The 21,064-nt window shown below is 34.5% G+C and overlaps 1 non-coding gene across 1 annotated transcript; it reads right to left on the bottom strand.

The window, feature by feature from the left end:
- Positions 1–17,283: 17,283 nt before the first annotated feature.
- On the bottom strand, positions 17,284–17,390 carry LOC128589303 (U6 spliceosomal RNA). The gene has a single exon (XR_008380898.1). It is a non-coding gene; the product is annotated as a U6 spliceosomal RNA (small nuclear RNA).
- Between the last annotated feature and the right edge of the window lie 3,674 nt (positions 17,391–21,064).

Genomic DNA, 21,064 nt, shown 5'->3' with positions numbered 1-21,064 from the left:
GTTAGATTCTATCTGAGACATTCATTTTTCTATTTCACTATAAAGTTATCCTACCCTTCTGCCTGTCTGTGAGTCTGTGCCAAACACAAATGATCTTTACTAATTCCCTTCTATCGCAAGCTCTGACTAAACAGCCTCCATTTGCTCTTATGTGGCTGGTGGCTTTCTTCTTCTTTTTTTTAATTTCAATGATTCTATTGACTGCGTATACACTTGACTATTGTAGATGCTAAGAAATATAGTCTTTGGTACCCCAAATCTTATACAAGCTACAAATCCTATTGCTAAGGAAGAAATAAAAATGGACTTTGGAAATCAACATACCAAAAGAGAAATGAAAAAATTAAATTAAAATAAAACAATGTGAGTACTGAAACAATACAATTCCCCATCCTTATATTAGGCAAGATCTAATACTCTTATCTGTTCTCATGTTAAATAATTTTGGAACTGTACCTACTTTCCTATCCCTATATTAAACACAACTAAGAAAAGCACATTTATGTTCTCTTCAAAATATCTTATTCTTGTGAGACTGTGAACCCAAAGAAATACACCTCAAGACTAATAACTTCCTTACCAAAATTTGGTTCAACATACTCTTGCACCATTCTAACGAATCCAAAACTATTTTCTAAAAATTCTGGCTAAGTATACTTTACAATTACACAGCCTAGGCTTTAAAACACTAAAACATATTCCATTTTTCCTCCTGCTGAATCACAATTAAGACTATGAAATTATTGTTCCCTATGATGTAGTAAATCAAATAAAATTAGTCTTGCTTGATCAACTTACTTTCCTGGTGACTTATTGGTAGACTAATATGCAGTATCATGACTGTCCTACCAAGATCCAAAGAATAAGTCCTTATATATCAACACCCTTAAGGTGGAACTGTTAAGTCTTCTAAGTCTCCCACAGTCTCCTACTCATGAGTCTTAGTGCCCAGAGATAGAAGTATGTCATGGAAAGCACTTGTGGTCTCATTGCTTTGCGTGGAGCTACCATATGTTTATTTATTTTTTTTCCTGGGAATGAGGAATCCTTCCACAAAACTTTTTAGCAGATCTGCTTTGAAAAAATTTTAAAATCTTCCTTTGTACTAACAAACTATTGTGTATCTTGTATCTTTTGTCATCCTTATCATTTTGTGTTGTGGGACCTGAAGGGTCTACATAGAAACCACTTACTTCTAAATAATCCATCCCTGTTCTGTCTTCAAGGACTAAATTCAGAAGATCTTATAAAAACAGTAACTTTAAAACAAACTTAGCCTTTGGTTACCTTTTCACCTCCTTGGAGTTGGACAAACTGCTGACTCCTCCCACCCCCAGTTGGTTACCATTAGTTCTTGAGGGATTCTAAAGATAAGTAGTCTGAGTATTATCCTACAGTCTGATGCAGTTTTCAGGGGGTAGTCTCAGTTCACCTGGCACTATACCTGCTTTTGTTCAAATCACAATGACAGCTTTGGGGATTCCGGCTTGTAAAAGATTCAAGAGTCAAATTATTAGAAAAAAAGAAACAAAAAGAAACCTTTGTGAGAATATTCCCTATCTTCACAGTTTAAAGGAAAAGTATCTGGCATTTAAAAAAAGGTGGCACCTGTGGCTCAGTGAGTAGGACACCGGCCCCATATACCGAGGGTGGCAGGTTCAAACCCGGCCCAGGCCAAACTGCAACAACAACAACAACAACAAGAACAAACTAGCCAGGTATTGTGGCAGGTGCCTATAGTCCCAGCTACTCAGGAGGCTGAGGCAAGAGAATCACCTAAGTTCAAGAGCTGGAGGTTGCTGTGAGCTGTGATGCCACAGCTCTCTACCAAGGGCAACAAAGTGAGACTCTGTCTCTTAAAAAAAAAAAAGGAATGCTGGTGTCCTGCCCTGGGGGGCAGGTCCTCCCAGACCTGTGGAAGTGGAGGCCGATTGGCTGGGAAAAATGAAATTAAAATCCAAGAGAGATAAAGCGACAGGATACACAGAATAGACGTGTGAAGAGTGGATACAAGGGTCCATCATTAGCCTGTGGGGCTTCAGCCAGTGGCCCTGAGTGATTGTTCCACTCAGCTTTTATTGAAGGCTATTTTCTCCTTTAGCTGACAGGGTAAGCTGAGGAAGGGATCAAAAACATCAGCAGTTTCCCTGAGTAAGCATGTCAGCTCTTATTCTATCTATAAACATTAACTTTAAGGGTCCAGGCAGCCTTGGAAATGTAGAACCTGAGCCTTGTGTGGGTGCAACCTCCTGTCTGTGGTCACCCACACAGATCCCTTGGGGGAGGTCAGACCCCTCTTGTTTCTCTGGAGCAGACACGGTGGCATCAGTTCTCCTCTGAAGAATCCGTGGAAAAGAGAAATTTTCCCTTTATTTCTAGCTGGAGGCATTTTCCTCTGTATTTAGGGTACAAGCTCCCCTGTCCTTATCTCAGGGCTTGAGCTGTTCCCTTGATTTCTGCCCTGGCCATTATACAAATCCCTACAAGGGGCATTTGCTACTGGAAGGTTGTTGACTGTTGACTTGGCAGGGGGCACCCGGTTAATGCTGTTGACTGTTGACTGGGCAGGGGCAGCCTGGTTAATGTTATTGACTGTTGAGTTGGCAGGGGGTGGCCTGGTTAATGTCGTTGACCGTTGACTGGGTAGGGGTCGGCCTGGTTAATGTTCCTTCCCAGGCCTTGCACACAGCTTCTGCTGTGACTTTGTTCTTCATAGTGTTTACAGACCTAGAAGGGGTGTTTGCAGGCTGTATCAGGCCAGGCTCCCTGTAAAAGCAGAAACTGCCCAGACAAGTAATTCAACTATTATATTAAAGTAAGCTAGCTAAATTGTTTTTATTCCACCTTGGTCAGCTTCTTGTTCTGTTTTTCCCTTGTCTGGGGATATTTTCCCTTGCCAAGAATGGAGTCTTCAGTACCCATTCTCCATGCAAAAGGATTTTAATAATACAACTTGATGAAATTACTTGAGTTTAAAGTTATTGCTTAAATACACTACAGTTTTCCCTCTCTTGTGTCTGCACCTATGTTCAAATGTATTTTTTACCTGTACTTTGCCTTCTCTCATTGCAGAGGGACTATACTTAGTCTTTTCATAGTGATAATTTAACATCCAAATGAAGTTGGTGCTATTTCTTCCAATTCCCTTCTACTTCATGTCCTTTTCCTTCCCTAAGGAAATCATGGTGATTACGTGACCATAAGTAAGACATTTTCCTTTTTCTCACCCTACCTTTATTTCTTTATATGCATATCTAGAAATGTCCAGTTAAACGCTTGACACTTTTAATAGGAAGAGAAAAATTAAACTCTTTGTGTTCCTTTCTTATGTTCTTTTCTTCCAAAACTGTAACTTGAGGAAAAAAATCACTTGTGAGTTTGGAAAATAGTCTTGGTTCCTCGATAGAAAAACAAACAAACAAACAAAATCCCTTAAGTACTTAAGGCTTTACTATGCATTGAAGGAGATTTTTTTTTTTTGATCTATGAATACAGAAATTTATATAGATTAAAAATAATTCATATAATAGTCATGACAATAAGAGAGGTTTTGGAAAACTTAGTGGTTATATTTTTTAACTTAGAAAACATAACTTTTTCTCTTCCTAAAATTATCAGCATATAAAATACTTTTGTCATAATATTTAAATTAAAAAAATTGGTTTTATTATTTATTATTTAAACTTCTCATTCGTACATTAATTCTGTTGGCTCAATAAGTCATCATTGTCTGTACTAGTTACTTAAGTTTACAAAATATAAACATTAACTTAACAAAATTGCATAGAGACCCTTTAAAATGTTTCAGTATGGTGAATCATTCTAATTCAACAATTACAAGAAAATGGTCTGTTGAATTAAAGTGTAATTTTCAGATCTTTAATCACTTTTTTTAGTACCTCTGACTAATATTAAATTGACTCAATTGATAATTAATATTTGGATACCTAGAAAATTGCCAGACAGAAGAAAGCTAAACCATAAACACAGTTATACATTACGCTTGTTGCTAATTTTTTTAATATAGATGAACTATAGAATGGCAGGAGGTACAACTGTGTTTAAGTAAGTAAAGCATTTTACACATTTTGCACATTTTATCTTGAAATTTGTCAAGTGATTCATAAAGCAATATAAATATGTGCTTCTGTTCAAAAAATAAAACTAAAAAATTTTACTTTGGTAAAAGGTTGTAACTAATATAAATGGCTCACACAATACCTTGTAAAAAGATTATGATAAATACAAGTATAAACACAATTTAATATGTATGTTTACCTCCTGGATTTTTAGAGAAATTGTTATAATCTATTGATATGCAAATTAAGTTATAAATATGAATATATGCATCCTTTTACTTAATAGTAAAAAATTCATTGTGTTTTACAGCTAAACTTAAATGACTAAATATTAGTATTATTTGGGTCCAGGAGTTTAGGTCATCCTGAGCAATATAGTGAGACCTTATCTGTACAAAATTTAACAATTATGTGGGCATGGTGCCATGTTCCTGTAATACCAGCTACTTGTGAGGCTGAAGCAGGAGGGTTATTTAAGCCCAGGAGTTCAAGACTACAGTGAGCTATAATTGTGCCACTGTATTCCAGCATGGGCAAGAGAATGAGATCTTTTTTAGAGATCTAAAAATAAAAAAAGATATTTAAATAAAATCTGAAAAGCACAAGAGAAAAAGCCAGGAACTACTTAGAGGTTGAAGGTTCTGAGCAGATGAAGCAGCTGTTGCAAAATCTCTGTAAAGGGAAAGTGGGCGAAGTATTTGAGAAATAGGAAGTTGGGAAAGATGGCGTTCTGGGGCAGAGTTATACAAGATGATGTCAGAGACCTTACAATGATACAACAGAAATGCATAGTATCATCTGTGGTTACCATAAAAATCTTTACACACACCCCACCCCCACCCAAGGAAACCCAGAGGAAATAGATTAATTCTTGGAAATACACAATCCCCCACATCTGAATTAGGAAGAAATAGTAATCTTTAGCAGATCAATAACAATCAACAAACTGAAGTAGTAATAAAAATATCTCCCAAGAATAGCAATAAAAAGCCCAGAGCCAGTAGATTCATTGAGATTCTGATCATCTCAATGGATGCAGAAAAACCATTCTGTAAAACCCATCAACCTCTGTAATAAAAATCTTCAATAAACTAGGTGTAAAAGGAACATTCTTCAAAATTATAAAAGCTATATGTGATGAATCCCAAATAAATATCATACCCACCAGGGAAAAGTTGTAAGCATTTCTCCTATGAAGTGGATCATGACCAGGATACCCTCTGTCACCACTTCTATTCAAAATAGTTCTGAATGTCCTAGCCAGAGCAAAGAGAAAAAAGGGAATGGTACCCACCCAGGGAAGATAAGATCAAACTACCTCTGTCTGCTGGCGATATGACCTGGTATCTAGAAATCCCTAAAAACTCTACCAAAAGAATCTTAAAATTGATGAATAAATTCAGTGAAGTCTGAGGTTACAAAATCAATCTACACAAATCACCACCCTTTCTAAATACAGATAAAAGTCAAGCTGAGAGGAAAATCAGGGACTCAATATCATTCACAATAGCTATGAAGAAATTAAAATACCTGGGGATGTACTTAACCAAGGAAGTAAAAGATACCTACAAGAAGAACTACAAACCACTGACGGGTGAACTTATAGATGACGCAAACAAATATTTCAATAATCAAGAAGATATCAGAAAAGATGTCAAGAAACATTTTTTAATAACAATAACAATTTTAAGATAAGGACTAGAAACAAAAATCTCGTAAAGAATGAACATAAATACATTCAGAAAAGGAATCAGACAATTGCTACATCGAAATATTAAGCAATAATAATAATAATAGTGCAAAGAACATTCACATTGTCCAATAAGAGTATGTCTATTATAGAATGTTTTGACTCTGAGATTCAGTATATCATCAGTTAAGTTCTTGTTATTTCTTTTTAAGTCTCAAAAAATAGACAACTAATACTTATAAATAAAAGTAAAAGATAATTTCAAAAAACATCATGCCAAATCTTATAGACAATAGAAAAAGAAAAATTACTTCAAAATCATTCTACTTGAGCTGGGTATGTTTGTAATTTCCCCTCCATAATAATATATTTTCTCCAATTTTAATATCGGGTGTACCCAGATCAAGAAACATTTTTTGCTATTCATCCTACTCTGCTGTTGAAAGAGGCCTATCATCCCTTTCACAGGTTAGCCTGCTTTTTTTGCTTCGTCTTGGGTATTCCGAAAATTCCAGCATACGTTTTTTTTTTTCTTGTTTTGCTCTCAGTATTCAATGTCTCTTTGGATCACAGGACTGCTCCTTTTTCCAGTTCTATGAGTTTTTTTATATTATTACTTTTTATGTAATTCTCTGTATTTGTTTATTCCATGATTTCTCTTCCATTCCGTTCCATTCCATTTCATTGCTTCCAGTCTTTGCTAGGCTTATTTACTCATAGATCTTATTTCTTGCAGCTCTAATTTAATCTTCTCTTCTTTAATTTTTGTGAAGGCTTTAAAATTTCCACCTTCATACTGTCATATTAAGGAAAAATCTCCGAAGACGCTGGGTAATTCCTACTGAGATATTAAGGAAATATACTTGGGAAAGTTTTACTTTGAGAATCTTTAAGTAGTTCTATTTCATTGAAAAATCAATGCTATTACTTGTGTAATATTCATTTACCTCCTGATATAATATTTTATTTTTGACATTCATGTCAATAAATATTTCAGTGGACATTTTACTGTCGTTTTCTGTGTGCATCAGCAAGCTCTCTTGGGAACAATAACAAAATGGAAAATGCTTTCCAACTATGCTTCATTGCTGCAGGATGATTAACTACTTCTATTACTTAAGAAGTAAGATCAGTCTTGCCTTCAAAATAATCAGTAGATTAGATTAGTGCCAATTGAAACTCAGATGGCTGGAAGCATGCTATTAAAAGAGCACTTTAAAAATCATTATCAAATAAAGGAATAAAGTATACTTATCTGTTTTTCAAAGCCATCATCTTTATTTTGAAGCTTTTCCTGTTCCATTTTATTTGTAATTAATATCATGGCCATTTAGTCTTTTGCATAATTTTCCTGTTAGGTATAAAATGCAGGTATGTTTTAAGGTCCAATCTTTTTATATCAGCTGGGGATTATGAAAATAACTGTAATATATTTTGTTTATCAAACACTAAAGACATCAGAGCTAATCTATAAACATATGACATATTAAAAACATAGACAATTTACCTTTATATTTGGGATTCCATGGCAACAAATTTTAAAGGAATATATGTAAATTTACAAACATGTGAGACAACACGATTTGGTAAAATATCACTGGAATACAATAGAAAAATGTGGAGAGTTTTCACTGAATATTATACCAGAAAAGCCTGGAAAAGTCATAAGATGAAACAAAGGGCTAAATAATGAATTATTAATAACACGATTACTAAGGAGGCAATTCTACTTTTGTTTACAGTGGCATGACTTCTATAGGACATTCCTCTCCAAGTTTAAAAGAAACTAAAATAATAATAAAAACCTATTTTTAACATTATACAATAGACAGAGAACAACAGTGATATGAGGAAATGGAAATAAACAAGGAAAGTTACACAGTCACTTCAGTTACTGCCCAAGGCAAAGGAAGTGGGAAAACAAGCAAGACCGTAGCTGACTTGCTGACCCAGCTAAGAGAGGCTGATGTGGCTGGACTTTGTGAGGTGAAGGACCACAGAAAAGGCAGAAAGTAGCTCCAGAAAGGGACGTAAGCACACTCGTGAGTTTTTCGGACTGGAAACTAAACCATCATACACAGGGTGAGATTCCACAACACTAAGCAGAAACAACCGTTGGGTAAAAAGCAGCTATGGTGGGGGTATAAGCAGAGCAGTTCACAGAGTCACAGAAAACAGATATTTTTCAGTCTTGATCAAGCAGATTCATGAAACTGTTTATATCTAGAAAATCAGGAAAGAACGAGAAAATGGATAAATTGTTTGCAAAATATACAACTTTCAAGACAGAGTCATGAAAATATGGAAAATCTAAACAGACCAATAGTAAGTAAATAGATTGAATCAGTAATCAAAACCTTCTCAATACAGAAAGGTTCAGAACGAAATGCTTCATAGGGGAATTCTACCAAAAATTCAAAGGATTAACATTAGTTCTTTTTTAAATTTCAAAATATTATGGGGGGGTACAATTTTTTTTTGTTTACATGGATTACTTTTTTAATGCTTGAATTAGGGCAGTGAGTGTGCCCATCACCAGTAGGATTTATTGTACATTTTAGGGAGTTTTATGCCCAACCTCTCCTTCCGCATCCATCTGCTTTATTTTCACTGAATTTACTTTCTCAGGGCACTTCTGCGCTCACCCCCTAGTTCTAATTTCATAGCGGGTACCTGTGGTGTTTATTTTCCCATTCTTGAGATACTTCCCTTGGGAGAATGGTCTTCAGTTCTATCCAAATTGAAGCAAAAGACATTAATGCATTTCCTTTTATGGCTGAATAGTGTTCCATGGTGTGTGTGTGTGTGTGTGTGTTAATTCATTCATGATTCGATGGACATTTAAGCCACATCCATCTTTGCATTAGTAAATTCTGCTGTAAGAGACAGGCAAGTGCAGGTGTTTTTTTGATAAAATGACTTTTTTTCCCTTAGAGCAGATACCCAGTAGTGAAATTGCTATGTTGGATGGTAGATGTACTTTTAGTTCTTTGAGGAATTTTCATACTTTTTCCCAGAAAGGCTAATTTACAGCCCTACCAACAATGTATAAGTGTTCCTTTCTCTCTATATCTGTGCCAACATTTATTGTTTTCAGACTTTTTAATAATAGCCATTCAGATAGGGGTAAGGTCATGAGTCATTTTTCATTTTTTTTGACTGTCCAGCTCCTTTTGGAAAGCTTCTGTTTATGTTTTTTGCCCACTTTTTTGATGGGGTTTTATTTTTTTCTTGATTATTTGTTTCAGTTATTCATAAATTCTTGATATTAGCCTTTTATCACAGATATACCTTATGACTATTTTCTCCCATTCTGAAGGTTGTCAGTTTTCTCTGCTGATGATTATTGAAATCAACTCAAAATGGAGTAGAGACTTAAACATAAGACCTGAAGCTGTAAAGCCCTTAAGGTTTACATAGGGTAAATATTTCCTGATGTTCATTTTACCAATAATGTCTTTGATTGAAAGTACAGCAAAGTACAGCAATGACAGAAATAGATAAGCAAAATTCTCCAAATAACTATATTAAAAAATTGGCAAAGAACTTAAATAGATATTTTTTTAGAGAAGTAATCCAAATGGCAGATAGCTATATGAAAATACTCAACTTCACCAGTCATCAATGAAACTCAAACAATAAGATATCATTTCACAATTGTTAGGGTAATTATTTTTTTAAGCTAAATGTGGGCAAGAATGTGCAGAAATTGGAATGCTTTACACTGTTGGTGGAAATGTAAAATGGTGCGACCACTCTGGAAAACTGTAGAGATTACTCAAAAAATTAAAACTAGAATTATTTTAATTCTATTATTTTATTTTATATTATCCACAAATGCCACTTCTAGATATATATATCCAAAATAATTCAAATCTGTAATTTAAAGTGACATATGCATTTCTACCCATGTTCTTTTCAGCTTTTTTCATAATAGCCAAGCTATGGAAATAGAATAATATCCATTGATGAATGAATGGATAAAATTGTTGGAGTATATAAGTACTTCAGAATAATATTCGACTTTATAAAAAGAAGGCAGTCTTGCTGTATGTACAACATGGATGAACCTAGAGGACATTATGCTAAAAGAAATTGCAAGTCATAGGACAAATACTGCGTTATCTCATTGATACGAGGTACCCAAACTAATCAAACTCTTAGAAACAGACAGTAAAGTAGTAATTTTTAAAAATGAGAGAGAGAGAGAAAATAGAAATTTGCTATTCAACAGACATAAAATTTCACCTATGTAAGATAAATAACATTTTGAGATCTGTTATAGAACATTGTTATTATAGTTAACACAATAATATTACATTATGCAATTGTGAGTTTGTTAAGATGATGGAGCTCATGCTAATTTTTCTTATCAAAATAAAATAAAACTGATCAATAATTTTCCCAAGAAAAGAATCTCACAAATCATCATAAAACAAAGCTTAAGGATGAGACTTTGATACATCGAGCTGATAAACATACAACTAAGCTTCCTGTTGAAACAAACATCAAAGCTTTAAGTGAACACCAAATGTCTAGGTGCTCAATAAATTAGTATTCCAAACGTAACCTATATACAGGAAGAAAAATGATCAATAAAAACACGGAACAACTAAAATAATTAAGCTAATGAAAGAGTCAAAATGAAGCTGTATGTAGTATAACATTAAACAATATAAATTAAAGTAAAATTTGAAAAGCAGGAAGAGTAAAAAACATAATAATGTAACTCTGAAAACAAGATTGTAAACTAACATATCAACTATATAAATAATTACATCAAATGTAGAATGTACAGACTCTTCAATTAAGATGGAGATTTTATTTATGAATTATAAGAGCAAGACCTAACTACCATTTTAGGGTAGGCAAAAAAATAACTCCCTCAAAGATGTCTACATTCAAATCCCTGGAAGCTGTCATTATGTTCCATTAAGTAGCAAAGGGAAATTAAAGCTTTATATGGAATTAAGCTTCCTAATAATAAGATATAAGGATTATCCTGGATTATCTTGGTGGGCTCAATTTAATCACAAGAGTCATTATAAGTAGATAGGGGAGCAGGACAAGAGTCAGAGTAGTCAAAGTCAAGAGGGGAGCAGCGTCAGAGTTATGCTATGCAAACACCTTGGTCCAGTGTCAATGTCTTTCAATTTGGAAAAAAGAGATGATGAACCAAGGCATGCATGTCACCTTGAGACACTGGAAAAGGCAAGGAAATATATCCTACCCTATAGCATCTAGAAAGAAGCATAGCCTTGCTTAGGGGTGATTTTAGTCTAGTGAAACTTTTGACTCTACAGAAGTAAAAAGCAGTAAGATTTTGTTGGTTAAATCAACAAATTTGTAGTGATCTGTTACAATAGTAAAAGAATAATAGTATACATATCTGCAAAAATTAAAAAAATATTTAAAATGAACTTTTATTGCTAGTTATAGAGAACAACAGAGTTCATGTTTACCCTTCACCTAATGCAAATTAAAAAACCCAACTATAATATTTGAAGCAAAAAATTTAAATACCTAAAATCAAGTAGTGAGGAACAATTTTCCTAGCAAGATGGGAAACAAATAAGGTGAGCCTAACAATTGCACCTGCTAGTGTCTTGAATCAGTTCTAATAATGGCTGGTGCACTTGCTTGGGGTGGCCATCTTGTTCCGTGAAATTGAGAAGATGGCGGAAGTTGCAGCAATGCACACAATGCAAAACAGTCTCAGTAAGAGCCTGTGAAATAAGACAAGGTGCGTAACTTGGTCCTTCACTCATTTACAATCCAGAAATAATTCATCATGAACATTTACAATGACATTGATCCCTAATGATTCTGTTGGAGAGACGTAACAAACACCTCTGCAAAACTTACGGATTTGTTCTGTAATAAAATATAAACTTATAATAAGCATCCTGACATGTTGGTAAATTGAAATTGTTGGATTAATTAAAGTACCTTATATTTACATCATTATAGGACAACACTGATGTGGATGATCAAATGCATGGGGTGCACAATTTAAAGCCTCCTCAAATGGAAAATGACTGTCCTGAAGAAATCCTGTATTTAGCTAACCATTAATGAATTTTTATGCTTAATAATTCTGCATAAGGCTATCTCAAGAACAAGTAACTTCAGATCAAGGAAGGTGGGCAAGTGATCAAATTAGTACCAAAATATAAAATACAACTGATGGCTTTATGGTTTCAGCTATTTCTTTAAGTCTATCTCTTCCCTGTGCTGACTACTCCAAGTATGCATGCTGAAATTATTGCTGAATTTGTTATATAAATGCTAAGGTAGATATAGATGCTTAGAAAAATATGATCATTTTATTCTAAGACAACTGGGCTGTAGGAAAGAGAGATGGACCTTGAAGGAAAGGGTTAATTCAGCAGGACCATGTGTACCCTCAGATCTTACACATTTCCTAGAAAGACCTGTCTTCAGGACAAGATCTTGGCTGACTTCTAAAAGTTGAGCTCTGAGTCCATGGAATACTCTACCTGATGAGAGTCTTTTTGTATGCGTAATGCATACCTAGGCCAAGTGTAAGATTTTGATTAGTTTATGTTAACTGAAATTTATGGTGAATGTCTGTTTTTGCTCCAGGGTTTGGACTCTGAGTAGCTGAGGTCAGTCATTCATATCAGAAATCCCTACATATACAATCCCCAATTAAAACTATGGACAACAAGGCTCAACTGAAACACCTTTGTGGAATAGACTTCCCACTGCTTGTCATGTATCCTTGCTGAGAAGATCAAGTGTATCTTCATCATGAGTAGAAAGCTGTGCTTGCTTCCTCCTGAACTTCACCGCACACATCTTTTTCTTTTGCTGAGTGTAATGGCTTTTCTACATCCTGTGAGTCATTCCAGTGAGTCATCAAGCCTAAAGGTGGCCTTGGAGACACTTAACACAGAAAGAGTCCAAAACCCTACTAAAAGCTACAAAGTTGGTTTGTCAATAGGCTGAGAGCAAGTTCAGGATTAAACGTTGCACATGTAGCTTGTTTATTTTGTAGTATCCAAAACAGGACCACAGTCAGAAGTGTCTCATAGTAGAAGTGCTTCTTACAGGTACCAATTCAAATATTTTATTCATAATCCCTCAGTATGTGTAATTGGTATCTTTTTCTCTGTGTTTAGGTCTCTATATTCCTCCTAAGTACTCTCAGATATTTGATATTTTCTTTTCACTCCTTTATGAGGCTCTGCTTTTTTCTGAAAATATAATAATCCATGATTTGGTGAGACCTGCAGGCTAATCGACTCTGGGTACATGAGAAGCCTGCAGGCTTCTTTGTAGGAAGAAAAACATCTTTGATATTTTCCCTCTGGTTGCATTACTTTCTCCTTCTTGCCAAATGTGTTTTGTTTTGTTTTGTTTTTTTCTTTTTTCTTTTTCTCTACTTTTATGAGAGTTACTTAGAAGCTTTCTTGTTAGCTCTGTCTCCTAATCAAATATCTAGGTCTCTTTTTACATAGTGCTTTTCATGCCATAACACATTCCTCAATAATGACAGAAAATTAATTGTGTTTGTTTTACGTATTGTTAGGTAGGTAACAAATGATATGTGTCTTTGTTAGATATATATGTTATGGTATTTCTAGCTACAAAAAATATCCTTGCAGATAAATACTTCAACAAATAAAATGAACATAGATAGTGGAAGACACTGATGTTTGCTTAACAAAGAGATCGCCTCCCATACTTCTCCCTTCTGAGAGATCATTTTCCATCATAGATATGAAAATGTCAGGACTCACTTTGCCTTCTATCTCTGCAGCTACAATAACACATAAGTGATTAAATCTTGGCCTACTTGAACAAAGAGAATATGGTAGCATCATATATTTCTAGAAAAAAAGTTGGCTCAGCGCCCATAGCACAATGGTTATGGTGTCAGCCACATGCACTGAGGGTGGCGGGTTCGAACTCGGCCCGGGCCAGCTAAACAACAATGACAACTGCACCAAAAATAGCTGGGCGTTGTGACAGGTGCATGTAGTCCCAGCTACTTGGGAGGCTGAGGCAAGAGAATCGCTTAAGCCCAAGAGTTGGAGGTTGCTGTGAGCTATAACGCCACGGTACTCTACCAAGGGCAAGATAGTGAGACTCTGTCTCAAAAAAAAAAAAGATATTTTGATAAATTATTACATAAAATGTTTCACAATAACAAATAAATATATATTATTTCTACTAAATGTAGACAACATAACACAAACACAACAGATTGACAGTCCAGTACCTCTTTGCATATGCAGATAAATATCATAACATAAATTTCTATGTAAGAACACCTTAATATGGCCAGTAAATGATGAGATTTTGTGTTTGACTGTAGGAAGGTTGAGTGCTTAGTAGAAAAAGAAGCCAAACAGAAAGAACAAGAAAGTAGGAAACACGAATAACTGAAAATCTTAATTCACTTAATTAAAATTCCTTTAGGCCACTGAAAATAAAGTATTTAAGTCTTCATATTAGTAAATAAGTCCATAGGAACAAAAAGTGCAAAAATGACTTCCCAAGAATTCTATGGAGGTGTTTGGGGTTACATAAAATTGTCAAGCTGAAGTATCTGATTTATCAAACACTTTAATTTTTCCCAAGTATGTTCACATGAGTTTAATATTAAGAATTCTGCTGAATACTTGGTAGAGACATTTAACAAATATTAAGTACTAAGTTAATATAAAGACAGCTGTTTTTTTTTTTCTCCTGTAAAAAATGTTTTGAAATTAAGCCAATGTAAAGAAATATTTTGCTCTGGAATGATTAGACAAAGAACTGAAAGAGTTTAAAGTTTTTCTAAACTATTGGGATAAACCAAAAGCTTCGTGTTTTGTACCACGTGTTTGTTTACATGCTGAACAGAAATCGGTTCCTAGGTAGTAACTAGAAACTGTGAGCAGCAGGTGGACGGGAAGGGCACTGCTGTGTGTTTGAGTGAGTTTGACTCTCAAAGAATGACTGGATCGTAGAAATACAAAGCTTTTGTTTTTTTGCCAAGGCAACCAACAAAGTCCCTGCTAGCCACAACAGCTGAAAATAACAGAACTGCATCCATTTTCAGTGAAGTAATAGGAGGAGCTGACAGCTCTCGTCCTTGTAGTGGGACGTGTTTTCTAATTTTCAAAATACAAAAAAAAGTGTTACGGCTGTAACTCACATTGGGGATTTAGGATGTTGAAGGAATCCAGGAGGGAGGGTGATTGGTGGGATTACACCTGCGGTGCATCTTTCAAGGATACATGTGAAACTCAGTAAATATAGAATATAATTGTCTTAACACAATAACTAAGAAAATGCCAGGAAGGCTTTGTCAACCAGTGTGATGAAAATGTGTCAAACTGTGTATAAAACCAGTGCATGGTGCCCCATGATCGCATTAATGTACACAGCTGTGATTTAATAATAATAATAAAAAAGAGACTGGTTTTCCAAAGAAGAAAATATTTGTTTGCAATACAGAATCTTCATAATAGAAACAAGGTGATCATTTACCGTGTTTTGATCATGTTTCTATATCAGATTGAAAACCATTATTTGGATTTGTGTAGCTTCAGCATTTAGTCATTGAAGATTTGCTTGTGTTACATTCTTGCCAAAGTTAGGACCCTCCTTCATCTTCAAGACTTTTTTCATAGGGAGAAGCTCAATTTTGAAGCTAAATTAATAAAATGGGGAGTTAACGGGTCAGGGTTGGTTGGTTAAGAGGCACTGAATTCCTGGATCTGCAGGTTCCCAATCCCCGTCAGGTCCTATTAGGGATGCGGCTGCTCCTGCACCTCCTTGTCCGCTGCCTCTCAACTCAGTTCATGGAAAAATTGCCTCCCATGAAACTGGCCCAAAAGGTTCGGGTCTGTGGCCTGTTAGGAACTGGGCTGCTAACCGTCTGCACGGGAAGTGAGCTGCTGACGTGCTTTCTCTTCCATTTCTCTTCTTCTTTTGTCCCAGAAGACTCATCAGTCTTATTTGGAGTAAGAGATATGAATGACTTGAAAGATCACTGCCTAAATAATTTAATTTTGTTATTTATGTTAAGTAAGGCTTGATAATATGACTTTTTGAATCATTTTTCAAAAGACCTAAATGATCAATTTCTTAACTTGTGTCTCAAGCCACAGACTTCATTCGCTCCTTGACTCTTTCTTGTAAAGACTAAAACACCTTCATCCTTTCTAGATTTTATTGTCTTCATTGCCTAGAACAAGCCAAATTGAACAAAACATTCATTAACTTTCTTACTATACATTGTACTAGAATTTTGTAGTCCAAAATTGGGGTCAAAATTTCAAATCTGTGTTCCCAGTGGCAAATTCTATTTGGAAAGCCAAATTAAGTACAAACTTAGGTAATACATTTCCTTTCATTCTGCGGATGACACTAGAGGTGTAAGCTATCTAGAGTCTCATCAGTGGAGCCACTTTCCATAGTGCAGCGGATCTCACAGGCAAAGGAAGAAATTCTTAGGAAAACACCACCCCCCATTTCCTGCAGTGAAAAATCCAACGTGAAGAGGAGTATAGCTCTATCTCAAATGGATCATCACTACTCTAAGGGATCTTAAAAAGTTTCCTTGCTGCTGTTTCCTTGGGATGGCAATGCATGCTTTAATTTGAGAATGATTAAAACACATTACATTGAGATTTAACTTGAAGAGGGGCATGATAAATGTCAGCATCTTCTATAACTGTATCTCTTTTTTTTCCATTAAAATGTAAGATTCTGAAAAAAAAATCACTACCTTACAACTAAGCACCATAATTGAACTAATTAATGATTTATTTCATAAGAAAATAAATTGTTTAAAAATTTTATTGTAGGGTTCTTAAATTCCATAAAATCAGAGAACCCAAGGCAATTCTATAATTGCAAAAGCTTTTTCCATTTTGAAATCATAAATGTTACTTTTATTTTTCATGTAATAAACTTGGAACTAAACAAATATCCTTGAAGGGGTGAGCAGTTTGGCCTTGAAGGTAGGAGAATAATAAGAATATTTTTTTGATTGAGTACATTTTTAGTTTAATGATTTCAAGGTTTTCTACCAAGATGACTACTTCAATTTACATTCCTATCACCTGTATATTATTTTTGAATATTTATTATCAAAATTTAATTTTCTGCATATCCGCTGTGTAAAAATTTACTCATGTCACAAATATCTGTGGCTGTTCCAATATGGCAGACTCTACTTCTGTTGCTGAGAATTCAGTAGTGAATAAAATATGGATAAAGTTTCTGCCCTTGGAAAACTTTGGTATCAGATTGTTGTCATATTTTCATCTACCTGAAGTGTCCTGAAGTTGGATTACATGAAGAAGTTACAAGACAATTTTTTTTTTTTTTTTTTTTGTAGAGACAGAGTCTCACTGTACCGCCCTAGGGTAGAGTGCCGTGGCGTCACACGGCTCACAGCAACCTCTAACTCTTGGGCTTAGGCGATTCTCTTGCCTCAGCCTCCCGAGCAGCTGGGACTACAGGCGCCCGCCACAACGCCCGGCTTTTTTTAAAAATATGGAACGCTTCACGAATTTGCGTGTCATCCTTGCGCAGGGGCCATGCTAATCTTCTCTGTATCGTTCCAATTTTAGTATATGTGCTGCCGAAGCGAGCACACAAGACAATTTTTATAAGTTGATTTTTATCTTGGTTTTTAATTACCGATGAATTATCAAGCTGGTCATTTGCATCCTTGTATAGAGATAACACTACCCATATTCCTCTTTCCATCATTCTTGTTGTCCCATAAAAATTTAAAAGGTTTTAAATTCTGGAATGACATAAGGAGGACTCAGAATTCCTAGGTAATTTTCCTTTGCAAATTTTGTATCAAAAGTAAGGAAATATCTGTATATGAAATCACTTTGTCAAGAGAAATAAGTCAAGCTGGAAAAAATTAAATGATCTTCAAACACTACAATTTTGGTTTTAGAAATGTCACCCTGACTTCCCACATTCTTTCACAGTTTGAAATAACTTTGCATAAATAATAATTAGAAATTTGTGAAGAGATAAAAAGATGGGTTTTTATAATATTTCTAGAACACTGTAGGAGAGAGAACTGCCTAATTTTGTCAAATATACACTGAAGTTTAAAAATACAACTCACTCCTTTCATTTGTTTATGACATTACTCTTCATTTGTTTTTAAAAATCCATTTTTTATTTCTTGTAATCAAAACACTGAAAGAGGCCAGCATACCCACGTGCTGACTAAAAAGATCTTAAGACATTTTAAGAAAAAAAAATAATGTTTACCATGAATAATAAATCCTATATGTGTCTATATGTGTGTAAGCACTTAGTTCATCCCCATAACAATGCTCGAAAATAAATTTTACTCGTATTTCAATGTTATAGGTAAGGAAACTGAGGCAACAAAGTTGTTCAAAGTCATACAGTTAGACTTTAGCAGAACAGATAGTACAACCCAGGTGGTCAATCTTCAAAGTCCATTTCATTAACTTTAAGATATAAGTCTGTATACATCAAAGCCTCAAATATTGCCCGGTTCCTAAGGCCAGCCACTTTGTCAACATTAGAACATTTTACCTTTATAAATGTAATACAGTGAAGTAGTTATTTTCATTGCTTATGTGTGTAGAAATCTAATACAGATCATTTCTATAACTTTGTCTATATTTACAGGTAATAATGGCAGAATTGAAATTTTTAATTGTCATTCTATAATTTTAAATTCAAATTTTTAAGAAGATGATATAGCTTCATTTGTTCCTAAGAGTCTATTCTAACACTTCTTGTTATCAGAGCTAATAGAGAAAACCAAGAACACAAACTGTAGTGATACAAACTGGTATCACTGATTAGAAAGTAAAACAAAGAAAGGGATTGGGGAAAAAAAGTGTATTTTCTTTTTCCTTTCTTTAAATTTCAGAATACCAGGGCATACAAATGCTTTGGTACATGAATTGCTCTTGTACAGTTTGAGTCCAAGTTATAAGTGGGCCATCATCCTGACAGAGTGTGTTGTATGCATTAGAAATGAATTTACCCCTCCTCGCATGATCCTCCCACCTGCTTGTTTTCCATTGAGTTTCAATACAAAATGTGCACATGGGTGATTCATTAATTCCAATTTAATAGTGAATACATTTGGTGTTTTGTTTTTTTTTTCCATTCTTGTAATACTTCACTTAGAAGAATGGTCTTCAGTTCCATCCAGGTTGTTACAAAAGGTATTAGTTCACCACTTTTTATTGGTATTAGTTCATTACGTTTTGTTAATTTGCTTGTGCATTGATGGGTAATTGGGTTGATTTTACATCTTTGTGACTGTGAATTAACATTCAAGTGCACAGGATTTTTTGTTTGTTTGATATCTTCTTTTTCCTTAAGATAAATACCCAATAGAAGACAGTTGGATCAAATGTAGGTCTACTTTTAGTTTTTTGAGGTTTCTCCATGCAGTTTTCCATAGAGGTTGCATTAGTTTGCAGTCCCCCCACCAGTGTGTGATTCTTTCTCTCCTCAAACGCTCCAACATCTCTTGTTTTGGGATTTTTTAATAAAAGCCATTTTCACTGGAGCTAGGTAATCCCTCATTGTCATTTTGACTTATATTTTCTGATGATTAGAGACATTGAACATTTTTTTCATATGTTTTATAATACATTAGTCTATCTTTTTTTGAAAAGTTTCTGTTCAAGTCTTTTGTCTACTTTTTTATGGAACTGTTTGATTTTTTTTTTTCTTGCTGATTTGTTTGAGTTCTTTGTAGATTCTGGGTATCAGCCCTTTATCAGATGTACACCATGCAAAATGTCTTTCTATCACATAGATTGTCTAGTCACTATATTGATTGTTTCTTTGGCGAATGCAAAAGCTTTTTAATTTAATCAGGTCCTATTTATTAATTTTTGTTGTTCCTGTGTTTGCCTTTGGGGTCTTCTTCATAATTTCTTTGCCTAGGTTGATGTCTATAAGAGCTTTTCCAACATTTTCTTCTAGAATTCTTATTGTTTTGTGCCTTAAATTTAACTCCGTTTTCATCGTGAATTAATTTTTGTGAGTGATGAGAAGTGCAGATCCTGTTTCAGTCTTGTACATGTGGCTATCTAATTATCTTGGCACCAGTTATTGAATAAGGTTTCTTTTCCCCAGTGTATGATATTATCTGCTTTGTTAAAGATCAGGTGGCAATATGAGGATGGTTTTATATCTGGGTTTTCTGTTCTGATCCATAGGCCTGTGTTTCTGATGTGCCAGTATCATGCTGCTTTGGTTTCTATAGCCTTGTAGTACAGCTTGAAGACTGACAAAGTGATGACTCCTGATTTTTCTTTTGGCTACTTGAACCCTTTTCTGGTTCCATATAAAGCTTAGAATTATTTTTTCTGTATCTATGAAAATGAAGTTGTTATTTTAATGGATAATGGATTTTAATGTGTTGAATATGTTGATCACTTTGGGTAGTATAGACATTTTCTCAATGTTGATTCTGTCAATCCATGAGCATGGTATATTTTTCCATGTGCTTAATTCTCTACATTTTCTTTTCCTCAGTAACTCACATTTCTCCTCGTAGAAATCTTTTACTTCTTTGGTTAAATGTAAGTATTTATTTTCTTGGTAGCAATGATTGAGGATATTGAGTCTTTGATTTGGTTCTCAACTTTACTGTTGTTGGAGTATAGGAGTGCTACTGATTTGTTTGTATGGATTTTGTAACCTAATACTTGGCTGAATTTATTTATCAATTCCAGGAGTCTCTTGGAAGAATCTTTAGAGTTTTCTAGATGTATGATTATATCATCAGCAAAGAGTGATAGTTTGACCTCTTCTATCCCCATTTGGATACCCTTGATTTCCTTCTCTTATCTGATTGCTCTGGAAAGGACTTCTAGCACTATGTTGAATAGAAGTGGTGACAGAGGGCAACTTTGTCTTGTTCCAGATATAAGTGAGAATGCTTGTGATTTTTCCCTATTCTGTATGGTATCATGTAGATATCATATATATTTTCCTTATTCTATATGATATCATAGATATCATATATATAAATGGCATCATATATATTTTTAATTTTGAGATATGTTCTATCTATTTCTACTTTGTTAAGAGTTCTTATTATAAAATCATGCTGAATTTTGTCAAATGTTTTCTTTCCATGTATTGTGATAATTATATCATCTTCATTTTTGCTTCTGTTTATGTGGTGAATCACATTTATAGATTTGCATATGTTGAACCATTCTTGTATCCCTAGAATGAAGCTACTTGAACATGGTGGATTTTTATTTGCTATTGTGCTGAATTGAGTTTGCTAGAA

This window comes from Nycticebus coucang, chromosome 6 (genome assembly GCF_027406575.1).
Source record: "Nycticebus coucang isolate mNycCou1 chromosome 6, mNycCou1.pri, whole genome shotgun sequence".
NCBI classification, from domain to species: Eukaryota; Metazoa; Chordata; class Mammalia; order Primates; family Lorisidae; genus Nycticebus; species Nycticebus coucang.
Note: the sequence above shows the minus strand (reverse complement) of the source record. Positions and strands in the feature narration are given on the sequence as shown.